At 43.9% G+C, this 21,336-nt stretch overlaps 1 long non-coding RNA gene across 4 annotated transcripts in view; it reads right to left on the minus strand.

Moving 5' to 3' along the window:
• Positions 1–387: 387 nt before the first annotated feature.
• LOC132686241 (uncharacterized) overlaps positions 388–21,336 on the minus strand; it is a 64,077-nt gene continuing 43,128 nt past the window's right edge. For all 4 annotated transcript variants that reach the window (XR_013553260.2, XR_013553261.2, XR_013553258.2 and 1 more), the window contains exons 4-5: positions 3,649–3,736; positions 388–1,528 (exon numbers count right to left, since the gene is read on the minus strand). This is a non-coding gene — a long non-coding RNA (uncharacterized LOC132686241). The remainder of the gene's footprint in view (positions 1,529–3,648; positions 3,737–21,336) is intronic.

Consider the following 21,336-nt stretch of genomic DNA (forward strand, 5'->3'; position numbering starts at 1 on the left):
GATATACTTCACTTGTAAATGTTTTTTAAAAGCATGTCCTCAAAGAATACACACACAAAGCATTATTTCATTTACATGAGGAAAAAGCATGCAAAACTAAGTCATATATTGTTAAAGAATATGAGCATATGTGGTAAAACTAAAGAAAAGCAAGGGCTGGTAGAGACTCAATTCAGGAAGGTAGATTCTTCTGAGGAGCAGGATGGGGGCTTTGGGTGGTTATGACCTTTTAGCTCTTAAGCTAGATGGTAAATTCACAGATGTTTTATCAGTCCTTATGTCCTTCACATGTTAGAAATATCATTTTCATGTATTTAATAGAAACAAAATTAAAATTGTTTTTTAAATTTTTTTTTTTTTTTTTTTTTTTTTTTTTTAGAGAGAGAGAGAGAGAGAGAGAGAGAGAGCACAAGCTTGAAAGGGGCAGAAAGAGAGAGAGACAGAGAATCTGAAGCAGGCTCCAGGCTCTTGGGCTGTCAGCACAGAGCCTGATGCAGGACTCAAAGCCACAAACCATGAGATCATGATCTGAGCAGAAGTCAGATGCTTAACTGGCTGAGCCACCCAGGCATCCTTAAAATTATTTTTAAAAGACTTTGACACAACTGCTGTTGAGAGGCCCCTGCCAATGCATTGGCCCCTGCCAATTAATGTATTGATATACATCAATACAACTTTTCTAGAAAGGAGAATGTCTCTCCTATCCATGTAAAAATTATACTTCTTCTAAGAAGTTTCCCTAAGATAGAGACAGGAGAGCAAAGATATTATAAAAGAACATCAAATGTGGTTTAGTAAGACAAAAATTGGAAACAATATAAAGTTTTGTCAATAGGAATTGATCAAATTACACTAACTCCATAAAATAGAATGCTATGTAACTATTAAGATTGATGATGATGATGTACATCTTTTGATGTCCATGGACATAGGTTCACTATAGATTCTTGCATAAAAAAAAAGTCAGGTTATGAAACAGTATGGTATGATCTCATATTCTTAAAGCTGTATCTTTTCATGTATAGGTGTGTAAGTAAGAGCCTGGGAAGTCTATCAAAATATTAACAAGGTAGCTTTTTCTAAATGGTACGCATAATTACTTTAAAAAATCAAAAGGTTTGTTTTCATTTTTTTTTTTTTAAATAGGACGCAGTAGGAAAAAAAAATCTCCCCAGCTGCTAACTTTCCAAGATACATAACAGGCATGGAAAAAGAACTTAAAAATATATTTTCTTATCACTGAAATCCTAACACATGAATGGAAACCCCCCGGAGTGCAAGGCCCACCTACATTGCATACATATTTAGTGTGGCCGGATACAGGTTTACAAAAACATTTCTTAAGCTCCCTGGGTCCATTCCCCTCTCCTTTGTCCAACTTCTTTCAGAGATTATCCAGCAGGGAAGGCATTTGAATGTTCAAGAGCTTCAGCTGCAAGCACATTCACATGTGTGTCGGCATTCCATAGCTGTTTATCAGGGCAGGGCCTCCCAGAGGGCAGGAACGAGGGCACCGACTGAAGGACACCTGATGTGGAGTGCGGGGGGGATAGGTTTCCACACCCTGAATGCTTTGATCCCTGGGACTGCCGGCCTTGACTCTGCACCCTTCCCCACCTCACCAAGACCATCCCCCAGTCCTTCATGAGTGACTTTAGGCGGCCAGTGCAGTGAACTAACAAACTCTTCAGACAGGAGGCTACTCACCTGTAGGCAACCACTGAAGGTCTCTGCCAACTGTGTCCTCAGGGGCGAGCTGTTACCCTCCACACCCACCCACCTTCTGTCCAGGCTCCACGCCCCCAGCTCATTCTCAACTCTCTCCGGAGCCTCTGGACTCTCTGTGCCCAAAGAGCTGGTTCCAAAGTTCACAAGGTCAGCCTGGGCCTGGAGAGAGTCTGCTCAGGGTGTATCCACGGACTGCAGGCCCCGATTGCTCTCTGTACCCTTTCCCAACGGTGTGTCCCCTGTGGGTTCCCTGGGGACACAGGCAGTGGGGAAGCCTGAGGGCAGAGAAAGCCACTAAAACATCCCACAGGAATTTCCCTTTCATCCTTGTGGTGTCGTTGTTAAAGCAGATAGGTGATTAAACGTGAGTAATGTCTTAATACTGTTTACCCCAGAAACGTGCAAATTCACTGTTTTTGTCAATACGGTCAATCAAATTACTTCAGCTACATCAATGTTCACTGAGTGCCTGAGGAGGGTCAGGGATTCATTAAGCCTATGGGAAGTAGAAAGGTAAGTGCATTCTTGCCCTCCATGGGCTTCTAGAATCATTCGAAATATGAAATAAAATACAAGCTTTTATTGTTATTTTTACCATGGAGGTGTAGAAAGCAACAGGGAGAAAAGATTAATTCACTTTCAGATTCTATATACTGAATCCTGAGAACTACCAAGTTTTCTGATTCCATTTCAATTCTGTGTGTGTGTGTGTGTGTGAACCTCCCCTCCAGGGGGGCTGCCACTAATGGGTCTGCCTCTCCAGACAGCCTCCTTTCTTTGTGTCTCTATATTTCAAATTCCAAATTCTTACAAGAGAGAACCTGAGCAGGTCACTGCATAAACATGGCTGCCTGGACCACACCGAGGGGTGTGGTGAGTGGATGTGTTTGGAGGGGGTTGGGGCAGGTTGAACTGTACCCCGAGAAGATAACAACTGAGCAGATAACCCAGTGTATGTCTACAACCGTCCTGAAATGTGTACCATCCTTTCTTATAAGAGTCACCTCGCTACAATGTGAAAAGCAGAAGGCACAGAGGTGACCTTCATATTTTACACTGTGTTGTAAATTCCATTTGTTTATCTCTCTCTGATGGTAAAAAGCATTATGTAATCACTCACTGTTATTTGATAGTACAGTCGGACGTCTTTTCAAGTAAGGTGTGCTGCCCTTAGGTACGCTATTAGGTACTATAAGGAGCACGTATCCAGATTCTGAGTCATTCACTTAGCAAACACGGAGTAGCAACTAGGTGCTGACCCATGGCGGCTTTGCTTGAGGAATCCACAGCGTAGGGTAGGAATCCATGATATATAGCATCGAAGTGATATGAGCCATGAAAAATTGAAATTCATCTTATTATTTAACTCCTGGCTTGTCCTAGAGAGACTATGCAAGGAATCCTGGTTTTCAAATACGCAAGCTTCCTTAATTGGGACTGAGCATAGTTGGCCACTCCAGCAGCAGGCCCGGGAGCAAATATTCATTGTAAGTCTACACTATGCAGAGCTCACATTATACTTCTGGGGACATCAGAGAAAGCGGTGGGGGGAGGGGTTCTATTTCCTGTCCTTGGGAAGAAGCTGACAGTCTCCTAGAAGAGGCAGTTATGTACTGGTGGCTCCAGAATTTCGATACAGGAAGGACTTAGGCCCCTCATTGGTTGGGAAAGGGTGGGCTTGAGGACCCAGCTTGTCGTCTTTGCACAGAATTTACCTGAACTAGGGGAACATCAGCTGTTCATGGCCAAGTAAAAGGTGAGTGTGTGGAGGGACGGGGTGCTGATAGAGTTGAAGAGAGGGCGGCTAACATCTCCCAACCCTGCTCCGCATTAGGCCTGGGTAAAAATGCATCCTACATGTATGAAAGAAACATCAAAACATGCACACAAGAGTCAAGGAACTTGGCCTTTGGTACTCACTTTGCCACTTACTGACTGGGGCAAGTCATTTTCCTCTCTGGGCTGCAGTCAGGGCTCTGCTGGCCTGCCCATAGCACTCCAGGAGGTCCTGAGGACAGATACGAATGGATGTGAACCAAGCAAATATTGTCAAACCAACCTCAGTTAAATAAAGATCCCTGCTCACCTGGTTGGGATATCCAATCTTGATTTCAATGACCTGGCAGAATCCACCTAGTAGCCCAAAAAGCCAGAGGAGTTTTACAGTGGGGAGTGTATATAGACAAAAAGAAGGAAGAGGGAAGAATAACCAAATCTGAATGACTGAAAGAGCATTTCATTGTTTAATTATAAATTTACCCAACCAACCACTGATATGATATAATATGATATGATATATGTATATATAGATAGATAGATAGATATAGATATATGTATATATATATATTTATAAAATATAATGATACAATGTGTTGGCTTCTAATTCCTTTCTTACCAAAAAACTAGAAAGGACCCTGAATCAACTATGACTGAGAGACAGGTATAGAGGTACAGGGTTATATACGGGAAGAGAACAGAGGTTGGGGTCACTCCAAAGTGTCTGGTATCCCAAATCTGCCACTTACCAGCTGTGCCACCTGAGGCACGTTACTCAAAATTGCTGGATCTCATTTGTAAATTTGTAAGTTTGAGGCAGCACAGCCTCACTCATGGGTCGTTGTGAAGATTAAGTGTTAACACACCCCGTTGTAGATGCTCAATACTGGTAGCTACTTGCTTTATTCTTGCTTGTAATAAATTATTCTTCCTCTCGCATGGTCCGAGTTCCCTCAGTACTCACTTGCTGTTCATGTCCCATGTCAACTGGGTAACAGTATCCTTTTTAAAATTTAGGATGCCTAATTCTATATGAAGAAAATTCTGCTGTTAGACTTGTTCTTCTCTTGGACAGAGTCCCAACAGAGGCACAAACCACCATCCCCGGCTTCCTCCTACAATGGTGGCACAGTGCCCCATGGCCACATGGCTCCAGCTGGAAGGGTTAACACTGCCAGAGGGACTGGATGGAAATAAGCAAGAAGCAGCTTCCAAATTACGGGTAACCCCTAAGGTTGCTTCCAAGCCTGACACACCACAGTTTTAAGATTTTTCTCTGTTGACTTCATGGATCCAGATAGACTTGCCAAAGCCTAGAGAGGCCAGCTGACTCAACAGAGGTTGCACATTGAGCAATGGCTGGGCAGGGATTAGTGGTTCTGGACTTTGAGCTATTATCACAAAGCTGGAAGAGACCTTGAGCCCATACAGTGGAAATTTCAAACCCACGCCTGCAGCGTTCAATGGGCCAATAGTATGCCATGTTGATTTTTTAAATATTGCTTGGTAATTTTCAACTCAAATAGTTTTTACTATATTAATTCATTTTAAAAAGATTTATCGACAACACACAGTACCCATTAAGTTCTCTTTTTTTGTTCTTTAATGACATTTCCTAGATGGAAATCAGGAGTGGGAGCCTCTGGGTAGGACGTCCTGGCCTTTGCCTTAACTGGATGTCAGTGTGTGTTAAACCTCTAGACTGCCTGCAGTCTTGTGATTGGAAGGGAGAGCAGGAAATAGTGTGAAAGTGAGTCAGAGAGAGGTTGGGGGGAAATTGGCATGAGACAGCAAATAGCACAATGGTAAGGTGATCAGGAACAGAGTCAGGTCTTCCCACGAACACATGGGCGAGCCGGGAGAAGATGAAGGAGTTGTAGTGAACAGAGAGGAGGAGAATTACAAAGATGGATGGACTGAGTGTAGGTACCAAGCAAAGAAAGGAATCGGGAAGCTTCTGTGTCTGGGTCCACCCGATGCCACTTGTATGATTCAGAATTGAACTCTGGAAACAGAACTACTATGACTAGTACAGAATACGGAATTTATCATAATAAATAAGCTCTTTCACAGTGGGGGTGTGGAGCTGGGAGAGTAAAAATCTAAAAGATCACGGAAGTCACTAACCAGCCTTGGTGTGGCTGAACCAAGTGGAGCTTACAGAAAGCAAGGCAGGTCGAGCTGTGGAATGGTGCCTTCCAGGGCTCATGCAGAATCTTTGGAAGGATTGACTCTTTGGAGTTGATTGGCTCTTTGCAGCTCTTGCCTCTGTGAGTTTGCAGCAAAATGTCTGAGAGTGGGCATGGGGTCACTGCTGGTCAGCAGGGCTGGCAGTCCCAGAGGGGCAGGGAAGAACGGGGACACACAGGAGCCTGGCTGAACCTCTGTGCCCCTCACCAGCTCCAGCCAACAGTGGCCTTCAGCACAAGATGGCGGCTGCTTCACTGCTGCCCTCACCATCTCATGCCACTTCACTTCTAGCCACCCTAACCAGAGTCATTCAGGGAAGGGGGTGGTGGGAAACACAGTTCCCAGAATAATCAAGGTGACCATCCAGCAATCCCACACTCTGATCTGGGAAAGACAGGAACACACTCAGTTCTGAGATTCACAGACACATTTTTGAAGTTTCAGAAAAGTCGATGGTAGAGAGGAATGCTGTCAGTGTTTCTGTCCATCAAGACTCTGGGTTGCAAGTGACAGAAATTCTAATACAAACTGGCTTAAGTAAAAAAAAAAAAGAGGCTTTGGGCAAAAATCTTGGGGCAACTCAAAGCATTAAAAGAATAGTTGCCAGATGATGCCAAGTCAGACAAAACTTGACCCCATAAAAACATACTCTTTCATTTCCTTCTCTCTCTCACAACCTCATCTCTGGATGGCAGCCTCATCCTTTCCACCTTCTCATGTGGCAGCTCTGGTGTCACAGTTATACAGCCACTTGACCAGAAAGAAAAGACAGTTTCGCCACCAGCTTTATTTTTTTAAATCCCTGATTATTATTATTTTTTTTTTTTTGATCAGTCCTTGGACAATCCCCAGACCAATTGTTGTGACCAGGTGAGTAGGATGTTATTATGGTTATTATTATAAGTCAGGGGACAGGTCCGCCCCTGTGGCCTCAGAGGAACAAGCCAGGGTACTTTGGTCAGCCACCCAGAACCATGCAGAGGAAGAAAGGCTTTCTCCCAAGGAATGAAGCTCCATTCCCAGAAGAGGGGAGAGATGTGCTGGGCAGACAAAAGTACCAACTGTCTCCATTGGTGTCTCAGGGACTGAATGAAGTGTTCCCCCAAATTCATTCTTCTCCTTATGGTTCATTTTCTTTAATGTTATAGCTGCTGCAGCCAGTTTCTGACCACACTTAACTGGTATTCCAAAGAGAACTGCTCCAGGGAAGGAAATGCTTGGTGAGGGTGACGATCAGGTGACAACAATTATCTGAGAGACCTAGCGATTGGACAGTTTGCTCAGAGCCATTCAATTACTTTCAAAGAGGAACTAGGACTCTGACAGAATATTCCCCAGGGAACACATTAGCAGGCTGGTTTATAGATCGCCCTGTGGAGATTTGGGTTACTCTCTCCATGGCCTAATCAGATGGTTTTCCTGGACCTGAAAGGACAGAACAGGGGCAGCGTGGTTACTCAGAGGTCAAAGAATATAAGACATTACTTGGAATCTGACTTCAGCATGGAGGTGGGTTGAGATGACTCATGATGTGTGTGTGTGTGTGTGTGTGTGTGTGTGTGTGTGTGTACTTTGAGGTAAAAGGAGTGTCACTGAAGTAACAGACATCTTTTCTAGGAGGAGGAAAGGAATCTGAGATTAGGGTTCCGGGGGCTCTGAAAAAGGCAGGCAATTTCATTGTTCTTTAGGTTATCTGTTAACCACCTTAATCAGATAATCTAAGACTTCTTTTTGGCTAATAATATCATTTATTTCTCCTCTCCTATTTGTCTTTTATACTTTGTCAGTGGTTTCCATGCTTGGCTGTGCATCAAAATTACTTATGGAGCTTTTTAAAGAGTTCCCAGACACTGGGTCCCAGCCCCAGTACCCCCCACTCCCTATTTCAAGTTCCATGAAGGATTCCAGTGCACAGGCAGAATGGAAAACAGCTCTTCATGCTGTAAAGTGCTCTCCATCCTTCAGAGAGATTTTGTGTGCTTCGTCTTGCCTGATACCCAGGGCAAGACCAGGCTGGGAAACTAAGGATATGGTGGTTAAATGTTGTTTTTAAGGTCAGACAGCTTGTACAGGCTGGAACCAGGTGGGCTGGAACCTGGGTTCTTTTGCTCCTGACCCAATCAAAAAGGGCATCTAGGGCTTGGTCTTGACCTACCATGGAGAAGCAGCAGAGAAAAGAGGCCTGACTAATAAGAATAGGTCTACTTCCGTATGTAATCAAAGTAATACTCTTAGGCAGTATCCATAAATGAGTACCTCCTGCAGGCAAAGCCCTTCCCCAAATGTACCATCCATTAACTTTTCCTGCTCTGGTGATTACTGCTGTGGGATGTTTGAAAATCTGCTTGACTTCACTGTTCATTGGTTTCTTCATCTATACAATGAGAATGGTGGGTTTGGGTTCTTTCTACTTTCTTTCTTTTTTTTTTTTTAATTTTTTTTAACGTTTTAATTTTTATTTTTGAGACAGAGAGAGACAGAGCATGAATGGGGGAAGGGCAGAGAGAGAGGGAGACACAGAATCGGAAGCAGGCTCCAGGCTCTGAGCCATCAGCCCAGAGCCCGACGCGGGGCTCGAACTCATGGGCCGCGAGATTGTGACCTGAGCTGAAGTCGGACGCTTAACCGACTGAGCCACCCAGGTGCCCCATCTTCTACTTTCTTTCTAGATTATTATATCTGTTCACTGAATAGCCCTTGGACATGATGTGATTGCAAGGGCTGAAAAGAGCCCTCTATTTTCTTAATGTCTATTGATTCTTTGTCCCTATGTTGCAATGTGGTATAAGAACACGCTTAAAATGTGATAAACCCTAGACAAGATGCATTACGACTCAGTCTCATGCATTTTTCAAGTGAAAAATGAAAATGACTGACAGCATAGGGAGGGGGGAGTGTGAAGAACAGAAAGCAGGGAGGCTGTAAATCCATGAAGAGGAGTGGGGAGAAATTGCTGGAGGTGATAAAAGAGAAGGGTGGCAGCAGCAAATGTGGCTGATTTATTTTGCCTGAGGTAGGGAGGTCCTAGATGGATTATTGGATGCCAGTTTAAACTCTGTTCCCTTACTTTTACCCTAGCCCTTCTGGAAGACCTTAAGATCCTTCCCCCTCAGATCCTTCACTATCCCAATCCCAGTAACCATGAAATAGACACTAGTATCTTAAATGAACGAAATATTTCTGTTGGCCCTTGCCAAGAGCCGGAACAAGGAACCCAAAAGCAAAGAAGGTAATACAAAGAGAGACACAAACCCAGAAGAATGGTGTCAGGAAGGTTAAAGCTCCTACAAAGGTGGGCCTTGCCAATCATGACCAGGGCAATAAAAAGGCCCACTGGGTCATGTTCAGAGCCAGAAGATGGGCTAGACCCACAGTTTGGGAAACAGCACAGTGTTAACAAGTGACAAAGAGACAGAAGAGACACTAAGGTCCTAAGTACTTACTCTCTTTCCTCTATTGGAGACACAACCAGGTCTCTGAATGCTCAGGCTGAGCTCAGGATCTGGCACACAGTAGGAGTACAATAAAAATTTCTTCAGGGAATGGAGAATGAATGGGAGGAGGATAAAGAGGAGAATGCCCTTGAAGTTCAACAGAGAGCCCAGGATGTTTGAAAAAGTGTGAGAAAAGAGTCTGTGCTATCAATTCAATCCAAATCAGGAGCAAAAGTTCACTGTGGTAATCAGCTCCGTAGGAAACAGACTGAGATGGCGACTGGGTGAGTGAAGGGGATAGAAACAGGATTGAACTGTAATGCAGATGCAAAAAATCTCAGGTCCGCCCCATAGACTGGCTCTTTAGAGTTGGCTCACCCTGAGGCTAGGGGGCTGGGTCTGTCTACCTCATCAACCAGTCAGGGATATAGGCTCTGCTCCCGGACGAGGTGTGACCTTGGACCACCTGTGAACTGTCAGCAGCCAACACTCCCAAGAGCTGAGGGAATGAGTGACTCAGTCTTGAAGAAAGAATGTGTGGGCACACCATGGCACCCACAAATAATTAATCCCACCTCCTTATTTTACAGGTGAAAAAAGTCCAGAGATGAAATCACATAGCCGGTTAACAGCCAAGCTGGGACATCTCTCAAAATGGTTATCAGAGTATTCCCACAGGCCTACTGTACGTGGAATTTGGCATGGGATTTGATGGAGCTACCAATATGGATGAAAAGGAGAAAGGGAGGTTAGATCAATGGTTCCCAAATCTAGCTGTTACCAGCATCATGTGTGAAGGGTTACTAGAAGGCAGATTCCTGGGCTCCATTTTCAGAGAGTCTCTTATGAGGGAGTCTGGCACAAAGCCTGAGAATCTGTATTTTAACAAGCGCCCACATGATTTTATGCGGCACATCTCCCAGCCTGCGCCTGGGAGGCGGTGTATGAGAAAACAAAACATTGTTGAATAATCTGTACGAAGTATTGTCAAATGATGTTATCCTGGAGGGAGATCTCATCTGGGTTCAAGAGGGCTCACTCCTGAACTCTGATTTAGTCAACAAATTTTATCAACTTGAAGACTTCAGTAGCATATATATCCAACAAAGAGGACCCCAGAATTGCAAGAGATTACTAATACTTTAGATGCTCAAATTGAGATTTCAACAGATTTCAACATGTGGCCCTTAAGTATGATTTTACAGATTGATATTTATTGACACTGAAAGTTGTTCACAGTATCTAAAATGAGAGAAAGCAGCAGAGAGGCAGCGGGTATGGTGGATTAGAGCACAGACATTGGAACCTAATGGACTGCATGGGTTCGAATCCCAGCCTTACCGTTTACTCACTATGTGGTCCTGAGCAAGCTTCTTCTTTCCCTGTGCCCCAGTTTCCTCATCTGTAAAATGGGAACAGTGCTATGTAATTATAGTACTTGTCTCATAGGGTTACTGTGAGGATTATGTGAGTGAATATGTATAAAGGATTTATAACTGTGCCTGGCACATAGAAAATACTGTAGAAACATTTGCTGTCATTATATGTAATTGTTTCAGTTATCTATTGCTGTTAAAAAAAAAAACCCAAAAAACTATCCCTTGGGGCGCCTGGGTGGCTCAGCCGGTTAAGCATCCAGCTCTTGGCTGGGGCGCTTGGGTGGCTCAGTCGGTTAAGCTCAGGGTTAAGCTCAGGCTTAACCTGAGGTTAAGCTTCGGCTCAGGTCATGATCTCACGGTCCGTGAGTTCGAGCCCCGCGTCAGGCTCTGTGCTGACAGCTCAGAGCCTGGAGCCCGTTTCGGATTCTGTGTCTCCCTCTCTCTCTGCCCCTCCCCTGTTCATGCTCTGTTTCTCTCTGTCTCAAAAATAAGTAAATGTTAAAAAAAAAAAAGCATCCAGCTCTTGGTTTCGGCTCAGGTCATGATCTCACTGTTCGTGGGTTTGGGCCCCATGTCAAACAGAGCCTGCTTGGGATACTCTCTCTCCCTCTCTTTCTCTGCCCCTCCCCTTCTTGCTTTCTCTCTCTCAAAATAAATAAACTTAAAAAACAAAAAAAACAAAAAACAGACTCAGGCCCAGCCCAGACACAGAGGAGAGGAAATAGACCTCACCTATCAATGAGAGGAGCGGCAAAGAATTTGCAGCCATCTCTAATTGACCACAGAGGTTTACCTCCATGTCTGTCAGTGTGTGTGTGTGTGTGTGTGTGCACGCTCATGCATGGACATGTATGCATATGCATGTTTATGCATAGAGAATGATGTGTGGAAGAGTACATACCAAGATGTAAATGATGGTTATCTTTAAGAGGATGGTTACAATATGGTTGTTATTCTCTTATTTATCCTTTCACGTGTTGCTTTTTTCTCCCTGAATTTTCCAGAATAACGTATGTTACATTTATAAAAAAGAGTAATTTCCATATTTTTTAAAAAGATTTCATTTTTAAGTAACCTCTGCGTCCCACATGGGGCTCGAACTCACAACCTCGAGATCAAGAGTTACATGCTCCACTGACTGAGCCAGCCAGACGCCCCAGTAATTTCCATATTTTGAAAAAATATATGAAGATTTAAAATGAATATGAGCTAAAATTATGATAGTTCTACCAAAAGAAGAAGAAGAAGAAGAAGAAGAAGAAGAAGAAGAATATGAAGAAAGAAAAACACTAGCTCAAATCTACACAGCATTAATAAAATCACAGCAGCTACATGTAGAACAAAGGTCCTAATCCTACTCCCCTCAGCAATCAGACCACACTGAAGTGTTACATGCGGTGCTGGATTCTGAACTCTAAGAAAGATTCACAAAGGGAAACACAACATATGAAGGCGTGAACGGGGAGACAAAGGGTCTCTAACTGTTTCTCGTGGAGAAGGATTTAAGTATACTTGGGTTGAAGAGGCTTAGAGGAGTCATGATACAGTGACCTGAGCCCTCATTCCAAATGCAAGGAGAGGTGCCATGGGGAAGAGGCATTAGCATTAGTCCTAAAGAAGTAGGAACATTTTATGGAAGTGACACAAAGGCAGATGTGAGATTCTTCAACAAAGAAGAACTTTCTAGGTTGTAAAAGAATAAAGCTGGAATGAGCTTCCCAGCAAGGTAATAAACTCCCTGTGGCAAGTAGAGACCCGATGCCCATGTCTCAGGGTTCCTAGAGAGAGAAATTCTGCCTTGAGGAGGTGCCTGACCTAAGACCCTTCCCAAATCCCTTCCAAATCCCAGGCTGTATGACCGTAGGCTTACATGGGAGTGAAAATAAAACATATGACCATTTATTTAGGAAGCTTCAGCCTTGTCTTGGCTAAAGGCAGTGGCCCAAAATAAATGAGTTCTTGAGATTCCTCTAATGAGCCTATAAGTGGATATTGCCCTTGCTGCGAGAACATGATAAGTCAACAAATATCATCAAGTGAACAATAGATACACGACAATATCTGGAGTATTAAGATGTGGTCTCTCGGACCACAGGTTTAAAGTTGTTTTTTTTTTTTAATGCTTATTTATTTCTGAGACAGAGACAGAGCGTGAGCGGGGGAGGGGCAGAGAGAGAGGGAGACACAGAATCCGAAGCAGGCTCCAGGCTCCGAGCTGTCAGCACAGAGCCCGACGCGGGGCTTGAACCCACCAACGGTGAGATCAGGACCTGATCCGAAGTCGGTTGCTCGACCGACTGGGCCACCCAGGTGCCCCTCAGACCACAGGTTTAAAGTTTAATAAAAGAGGAAAGACATATAATCACTGTATAAACTTGACATTCTTAAATACTGTCATTACAGATGAGTACCTGTGGGCCTGGCAGGGGCCCAAAATGTAAATGATTGATTTGTAATAGCAAAGAGAGCTTGAGTTGGGGAGACCTTCCAGTTGCAACTAAGAGATGAGAAATAAGAGGCTGGGGGGCACAGTTGGGGGGGAGGCAAAGGAAGAGAGGCCTTGCTCCATAGCTTCGTGTTAATGTGAACAGCCCTGGTGAAGGAAAGAAGGCTGCGTGTCAGTCTCCTGGGTTGGGCTTTCCTAAAAATAGATCACATTCTATATTTACTATAATTGTAACCACTTCCATTTACTAAGGATCTACTATATGGTAGTTGCTTCACATATCTAGTCAGTAACCAGGTAGAGCAATGCCTATTATTTTCAGGGATCAGGGTCCAGAGGAAGGAGGAGCAACGGCCGACATCCTTTGGCGTGCCTGCCTCACTCCCACGAACCTTGGAACTGCCCCTTGCCTCAGCAGCCATCTGTTTAGCATGAACCCTGCTCTCCTGCCCTCAGCTGAGTCCGAGCTCTCCCCCCAGGCATCCGGAACTGTGTCCAAGGAGAGATCTAAGCTTCCCGTGAACTGTAAAACAGACACAAGGACACTGTGGGTGGCCATATTCTGTTATGCTGAGACAGAGAACAGAAGAGACAGAAAGACAGAGAAATCAGATACGCAGAGAAAAAGAGACAAGGAGAGTGCACCACGTGCTGCCTGGTAAGCAGTCACCACTTCCACGGCTCCGTTCTTTCCTGGGACCTGGATGCCTTCCTGCCCTCCAGTATTAAGAGACAGCCCTCTGTCTTTAAGTTAAGTTGACCCTTTTTGCATACACTAGCTTGAGCGTCTATTCCTGGCAACCAGTAAGTTTTGAACTAATACGGTGTTTTGTCCATCTGTTAACCAAGGGGCCAGTCTTCCAACTTAGGTTCGTCCATGGGGATCTCCCAGCCCCTTTCTGTCTGCTCCAGAGTGGCAGTTTTAGGGTAACACTTCCTAAAAGGAGGTTTGGCGGGACGGCTTGCTCTCTGCTTCATCAAGGTGGTTTCTGTGCCCGTCAGGTGTCATCTGTCTCATAACCAGCTGCGCTGATGAGGGGAGAGGGCTGTTCAGCAGCTGCTCAACTCGCTCAGACCGTTTAATAGTTCCCCACATCACTTCGCCCCCAGAACGTGCACCTTTCCCATGGTGTTGTCGCTCTCCAGGTTTCAATGGCACGCCACAGAAACAGATGCTTTGGGAACTTGGGTTCCTAAGCCGCTAGCAGCTACCGCAGCATCTCGCCCTGGACCTGCTCCCTATACACTGCTGCTGTCACCCTTGCTAGACCTTCTCGAAAGCCTCTTCTTGGCTCTGCCCACAGACTCCCCACCTCATTGGACTCGCCTGAACCTTGTACCAATGTCGGTGAGAGCTCTGATGACATATTCCTGCTTCGTCTTCCAAGCTACCTGTCTTGGAAGGGCCTTGGGGCAGGGTCTGCGTCCTATTTGTTTTTGTGTCTCTAGCCCCTGTCACAGTGGATGGCACATGGTTGGTACTTAATAAGCGTTTGTGGACGAATCATTAAACCAACGCATTTCTCTCCTGGACTCATTTCATTCACGGTCTCTTCACACGGATGTGCTGGCACACCAGCAATGCTGTTTTACTTCACTAATATCATTTCTTTTGGGACAAGTTTTTCTTCCCTGTTTTGTCCTTGTCTGCCTGACGGGCTGTAAAGCGAAGGCCTTCCTCTCGCTCTCTTTCTCATCCCTAGCACAAGGCTTTGCGAACAACTGGTGTCGATTCGTGGGGGTTTTGGGGTGTATGTTTTGTGTTTGCTTTACAGAGCTCAAAATAATGATACCGTGCTTATGCTTTCACAGGTAGTTTCTCTGATGGCAGTTTCTTCACTGTCCTGTCCTTTTCCCTCCTCTCCTTGTGGCCGGCCCCCTCCTGACAGTGGACATAGTTCAACACAGGGCTTTGGGTTCAACGTGAATGAATCCATTACACAACCAGACAGGAATTTACTCAAACGTCCAGGAATAGAGATATCTATTTAATTGGCCTCATTGAGCTTGGAAAAATCTATCGCATCACGTTCCTGAACTTTTTGACAGAGCAAACAAGAACCTCCCAAGTGGCCACTGGGAGATCGCCGCCGTCCCCACCAGTCAGGCCGCGGCTGCGCACAGCGCACTAGGCGAGCTCCCCCGCCTCTGGCCCCAGCTGCTGAAGGTCTTTCACAACAAGGCAGAGACAGTGGCTTGAGAAGATGGAATTGGAGCAGACGGGGGAGAACAGGAGAGGGGAGAGGCTTGCCAGCCAGCAGAGGCCTCCATGAGTGAGAAGCAGCTCCGTGGGGGTTATATTGGCCACCCCCACCTCATGGTGGCCAGGCTACTGGTCCCCGGTGGGCAACCCTGAATGCAACTTCGGTGCTGCTGCCTTGCCCTCTGAGTCTTTGGGTTCTCTGGGAGGCAACAGCCCCCTCTGCATCACATCACCTTCTTTTTAGGTGAACCGAGGCAGCCGCCGGAGAGGAATAAATATGACAGAAGAGAGGGAAACTGACATTTAAGGACCTACTTTATACCAGGCACTGTTGTAGGCTCTTCCTTTCTCTCTCCTTTCCCTTCTTCCCTCCCTCCCTCCTTCTTTTTTCTTTTCTTTCTCTCTTTTTCTTTCTTTCTTTGTTTCTTTCTTTTCTTTCTTTCTTTCTTTCTCTTCCTTCCTTCCTTTCTTTCCTTCTTTCTTTCTCCCTTTCTTTCTCTTCTTTCTTTCTCTTCCTTCCTTCCTTCCTTCCTCTTTCTTTCCTTCTTTCTCTCTTTCTCCCTTTCTTTTTCTTCTTTCTTTCTTTCTTGGAATACAACTTTCTAAGAGCCTATCTATGAAATTTTAGGTATCTTCAATTACTAATAATGAATTAATTATTTTCTTTTACTATGTCTGGCTTGCTAGATATTATTCAAAATCTCAATGGCCCAGCATTTCAGCAAAATGCTTGTGACATTGTTCAGCTTTTCAGCTAATAATATACACGAGGGAATTTCCTTTTGTTTTTCTGATCTTCTATGTAGCTCTGAGTGTATGATCAATATCTGTAATCTCATTCTATTCTCAGAGCTGAAAAGTAACTTGAAGGCTCCAGATGGAAATTTTGGGGATAATATAACTTCAATTGCCTACTGATATCTGTTCTCTCCTTTATCCTTGCCACATCTCCCAGCCTTCCTTGGTATAATGGCCACGTGGCTAAATTTCTTCCAAAAAAACCAAAACTGTGAGCAGAAGGGCCGTATGCCATAGGCCTCTACCTGTGAACAGGCTGTGCCTCGTTCTTATTCTTTCCCCTCTTCCCACACACGGGGATCCAAATAAGGTCATGACTTACCTTTGACCATGCAGACAACATCAAGGCCTAGGCGATGGAGAAGCCACAAAATGGAAGAAACTTCGATCCTTAAATGTCAGGTAGATCAGAGCCCCCCACTGCCTGGAGCACTCACCTGGGACTGTCCCCTGACAAAGAACTAAACTTCTGTCTTCTCTAAGGCATGGGATTTTTGATGGGTCTCTTTGTTAGAGCAAACTAACCTCACCCTAATGAATACAGAAATTGGTACCAAAAGTATGGTATTGTTATTATAAAAACCAAAAATATGTGGCATTGGCTTAGCAGTTGGGAGATAAGATAATTGATGTGGTTTACTAGAGAGACAGTGTCTTTGTTATGCTGGGGCAAAAACTTGTCAAGATTGTCACCTGCCATTATTTGAAGGACAGACCAATTGCCTAAGCCCCTAAATCTACATGAAGTCGTTGCATAAAACCACATTGTTAGTATATACTGGCTGCTCCTTCCTGTTTTTTAGTAATACACTGCAACAGAGTGCTGGCAAACACTGGTCAGACCGCCACGAACCCAGAAATAGGGATCTTTAAAGTCAATTGCCTCTCTACCCAAAACAAGAAGAGATAAAACTATAGTTGTCTAGAGCATTTTTCAAAGGTCAGTTAATACTTCTTAGCCGAACCAAGAGCCAGGCCTGTGGCAAAGGTGAGACTAAGGGTCTAAGAATTTACCCTGAAGCCTATCATTTCAGATGGACTCAAGGTAGCCACTATTAAAATGAGAGAGAGAGAGAGAGAGAGAGAGAGAGTTATTGATCAATCAAGGAAGCAAAGAAATAAAGCAGCTTTACGAACGATGTTCAGAAAAGAACTTTGGGAATGGTGACTGGTTCATGGAACTGACTGAAGCTTTTACGGTTTTTAGACTTCTACATTGCCAAAGAAACAAGCCTCGTCCAGAAAAAAAAAAGTCTCTAAGTCTTCAAGGCATAAAGAAACCCTTGGCCTTGAGTCTCTGACATATGCCCCAGTAGGAAGCCAGCTGTGAAATTTGCATGGCACCAAAGAGGGCTTAATCCAGAGCTCACTTCAAATGCTGCCAGGAAGAAAAATAGATGGCAGAATAACCTCAAGAAGGCAAAGCCATCATCCACGAAGGTCAATGGACATACCTCTTCCATACTCTTTACCACTTCTTGCCAGCTGGGATTAATCACATTGTTTGCATGTAGCTATTGGTCATTTTCATTGGCTGATGGTATTTCTTTGTAAGAATACACCATAATTTAGCCATTCTATCTTTTATAGATATTTAGGTTGTTTCTGGGTTTTTTTGTTATTATGTTATGAACATTCTTTTACATATTTCTTGGTGCACAAGTGGACAGAGTTCTCTAGGGTAGATTCTTAGGGGTACAATTAATGGGTCATTACTCAGTAATGTCAAACTCTCATAGTGATTGTGCCAATTATAGCCCCTCCTACAGTGTATTTGTGTTCCCTTTGTCCCATACCCTTGTCTGATGTGTTATTTCTGGATCTTCTAATATTGTCTAACTGGTAGAGGCATAACGTTGTGTTGTTGGGGTTTAATTCACATTTCCCAACTTCTAATGAGGTTAACTATCTTTTTATATTATTTATTGGCCATCTGGACTTGCCCTTTTGTGCCTATTCAAAACTTTTGAGTAGAACTATTGGGTTGTCTATCTCTTTCATATTAACTTTTAGGAATTCTTTTATGTAACAATTAATTACTACATAATGTTGCAAATATTTTCTCCCACTTTGGGGCTCATCTTTTCACTCACTATCTGGTCTCCTGATGGTGATGAGAAGTACTTAATTTTAATGTGATTAAGCTTAATTTTTTTAATTCCTCAGTGTGCATTTCCCTATCTATGGTTCATACTCAGAATGTCTGAGAGATGATCTAATTATCTGCCCAAGCATAGTATAGGACAATGTGATTGGATGATACTCTCACGCAAAACCATTTCTAGGTGGCCTACAGGTGTCTGTGTTAGGATCAGTGCTAATCTCTGGGCCTATTTACTATCCCTAAGGTAGGGGAGTACCATTTAAAAAAAAAAATGAGGCGTGCCTGGCTGGCTCAATTGGAAGAGCATTGTATCTCTTGTTCTCAGAGTTGTGAGTTTAAGCCTCATGTTGGGTATAGAGATTACTTAAATAAACTTAAATTAAAAAAATTAAATAAAACAATAACTGATGGCACAGGTATAAATTAGACAAAGGACAATATATTTAAGTTAAGAAATGTTACTTAATAACAACAAAGCTCTTAATAATCCATATCCAGAGATGAAGAAAATAAACAGAAAACTTTCTAAAAATTATGTCATTCCATAGTGTGGGATTTTGCAACTCAAGTGTTTGGTGATTGAATACTTAACAACAACAACCTACCCTAAAATGCAGTTTGCAGACAGCTGATTGATTAGATTCTGGTGATTGCAAAGTTAGTGCTGGGAAGTAATACAGTTAACGTTTCATGAAAGTATTTTGAAGTGACTACAATTGCAATCTAAAAAGTGGCAGACCAGAGTCTAAAAAAGGAGAGTCCATGAGTTCAGATTTGCCAGTGTTCATCAAAGAACTTCCAAGAGAGAGCAGGACTGGATACACAAGAACGTTCCCATCACTTCAGGCAGCTCTGTTTCAGTTTTAGAAAAATCAACTATTCAAATCAGAAGCTCAGGTGAGGAGGGGAGATTTCAGAGACCTGTGTGAGGAGAATTGCTCTACAGACAAGATGCAGAGAGCCAGAAGGGAACTGTACGAGGATCAGGAGTTTATCCAACCCAACAAGCATTTCTTGCCTGCCATATCACAGACGCTATAGTGGATACAAAGTTGAAGATAAAGTTCAGTTCAGTATCCTTGCGTGGCAAGTTCCAGAGAATGAGGCTCCAATTAATAAGTAATGTTTTTTTGGCTCATGTCTACAGAAGTTCAGGCTTCAGTGTTGGATTAATTCAGTGGCTCCTGGGTCATCTTCCCTCTGCGTACTGACCTCATCTTCAGGTTGGCTTCCCACGTTGTGACACAGCTCTTCTAAAGGCCAGGATTTCCCAAAGAGAGGAAAGCTTTCCATGGAGGTTCATTTTTTCTTTTTTAATTTTTTTGTAAAGTTTATTTATTTATTTTGAGAGAGAGAGAGAGAGAAGTGGGGGAGGAACAGAGAGAAGGAGAGAGAGAATCCCAAGGAGGCTCCACACTGTCAGTGCAGAGCCAGATGCGGGGCTCGAGCTCACAAACAGAACTGTGAGATGATGACCAGAGCCAAAATCAAGAGTCGAATGCTTAACCGACTGAGCCACTGTCCTCCAGGGGCCCCTGGAGGTTCACTTTTAAAAGCAAAGACACTTTTTTCCCAGAAGCACCTAGCAAAGTTAACTCCATTTTTCATTGGTCCAACTGGACCATGTGCTCCTTTCAAAACCAATCCCCACATCCAAAGAAATGTCATGCATTGACTGGTTCAGAAACCTAAGCCTAAACCAATTGCCTTGGCACAACAGGAACTACCTCTAGGCAATAAAATCCCATCTTTTTGGTTGGGGTGGGGGAGTAGAGTCATCCTTCCCCAAAGCTAATAGGCCAGAAAGTAAATACCTGAGTGAAAATCAGGGTGGTGTCAGGGAATCGCACAAAGGATGCGGTGCCATTTTCCTATTACAGTCTCCCTCTGCAAGTTTACAGTTGAAAGGGGGAGACAGGGTTGTAATCTGCTCATAATGAAAAGTGACAGGAGGCGGGGGGCAGGGGGGAGCCTGGGTGGCTCAGTCGGCTCTGCGTCCCACTCTTGATTTCGGCTCAGGTCATGATTTCACGGTTCCTGAGTTCGAGCCCCACGTCGGGCTCTACTAAGATCGCAGAGCTTATTTAGGATTATCTCTCTCTCTCTCTCTCCCTCTCTCTCTCTCTGACCTCCCCCACTTGTGCTTATGTGCAGGCACTCTCTCTTTCTAAACAAATAAGTAATTAAACAAACAAATAAGCAAAGAGTGACAGGAGAGATTCAAAATGCTACAGGAGACTAGAGGAGAAGGCCACTTGTGGTACCTGAGGGTCAAGGAGCTGAATCATGACAGATGCATTTTTGAAAGATACAGAGGCTAAGAGTGTTGGATCCAGAGCACAGGAGGGGAAATGCAGTTCAGAGGAAGGAGGCAGGAAATTAGTTAGGTCTATAGTAACATTCAAACATCCAAATGAAAATGTCTGAAATCTCCTGCGTAGTACTCCGGGCAGCATTTTAAGGAAGTAGGTAAACAGGAAACGACTGAGAGACATCTGACGGTAGCAGTGGTGATTATTATAACACAGTGATACTTGGTGATCTCTCAGTGTCTTTTATCTGTCTCTGGTCCAGGCGAATAAACAGAACAGCGGCCGACATGCATTAAATGCTTTACTGACGTCGTTCACTCTGCTGAGTATCCGACAGGCGTTAACTTGTTAAAACTTCACAGCAACACAGCAAAGTGATTACTCTTACTGTTCCCATTTGACAGATGAGGCACAGGAAAGTTAGTTTGCATTAAAAAGTGGGTAATAGGGATGAGAAAAAAACTATTCAGTATTGAAAAATGTCTAAATGGAAAACGTGCTCACTCACGGCAGTGCGCAGGACTGTTAAAACGGCCCTGAGAGCTGAAACCGTGCAAAGGGATGTTTGTAAACAATGAGAAAAATTACAATTGTTTGGTGACCTTCAAATATTTTTTTAAATGTTTATTTATTTTTGAGAGAGAGCACCAGTGGGGGAGGGGCGGAGAGAGAGAGAGAGAGAGAGAGAGAGAGAGAGAGAGAGAGAGATGGAGACACAGAATCTGAAGCAGGCTCCAGGCTCTAAGCCGTCAGAACAGAGCCTGATGCAGGGCTCGAACTCATGGACTGTGGGATCATGACCTGAGCCGAAGTTGGGACGCTTAACCGACTGAGCCACCCAGATGCCCTGACCTTCAAATATTTTTGTCAAAACATTTAAAATTCTCTGTCAGTTGTAAATGTATCGGGACATGAAAAAAAAAAAAAAGCAATGCTAATGTTTATTTAGTACCCTGCAACTTAAAA

This window comes from Panthera onca, chromosome F1 (genome assembly GCF_046562875.1).
Source record: "Panthera onca isolate mPanOnc1 chromosome F1, mPanOnc1 haplotype 2, whole genome shotgun sequence".
NCBI lineage: Eukaryota > Metazoa > Chordata > Mammalia > Carnivora > Felidae > Panthera > Panthera onca.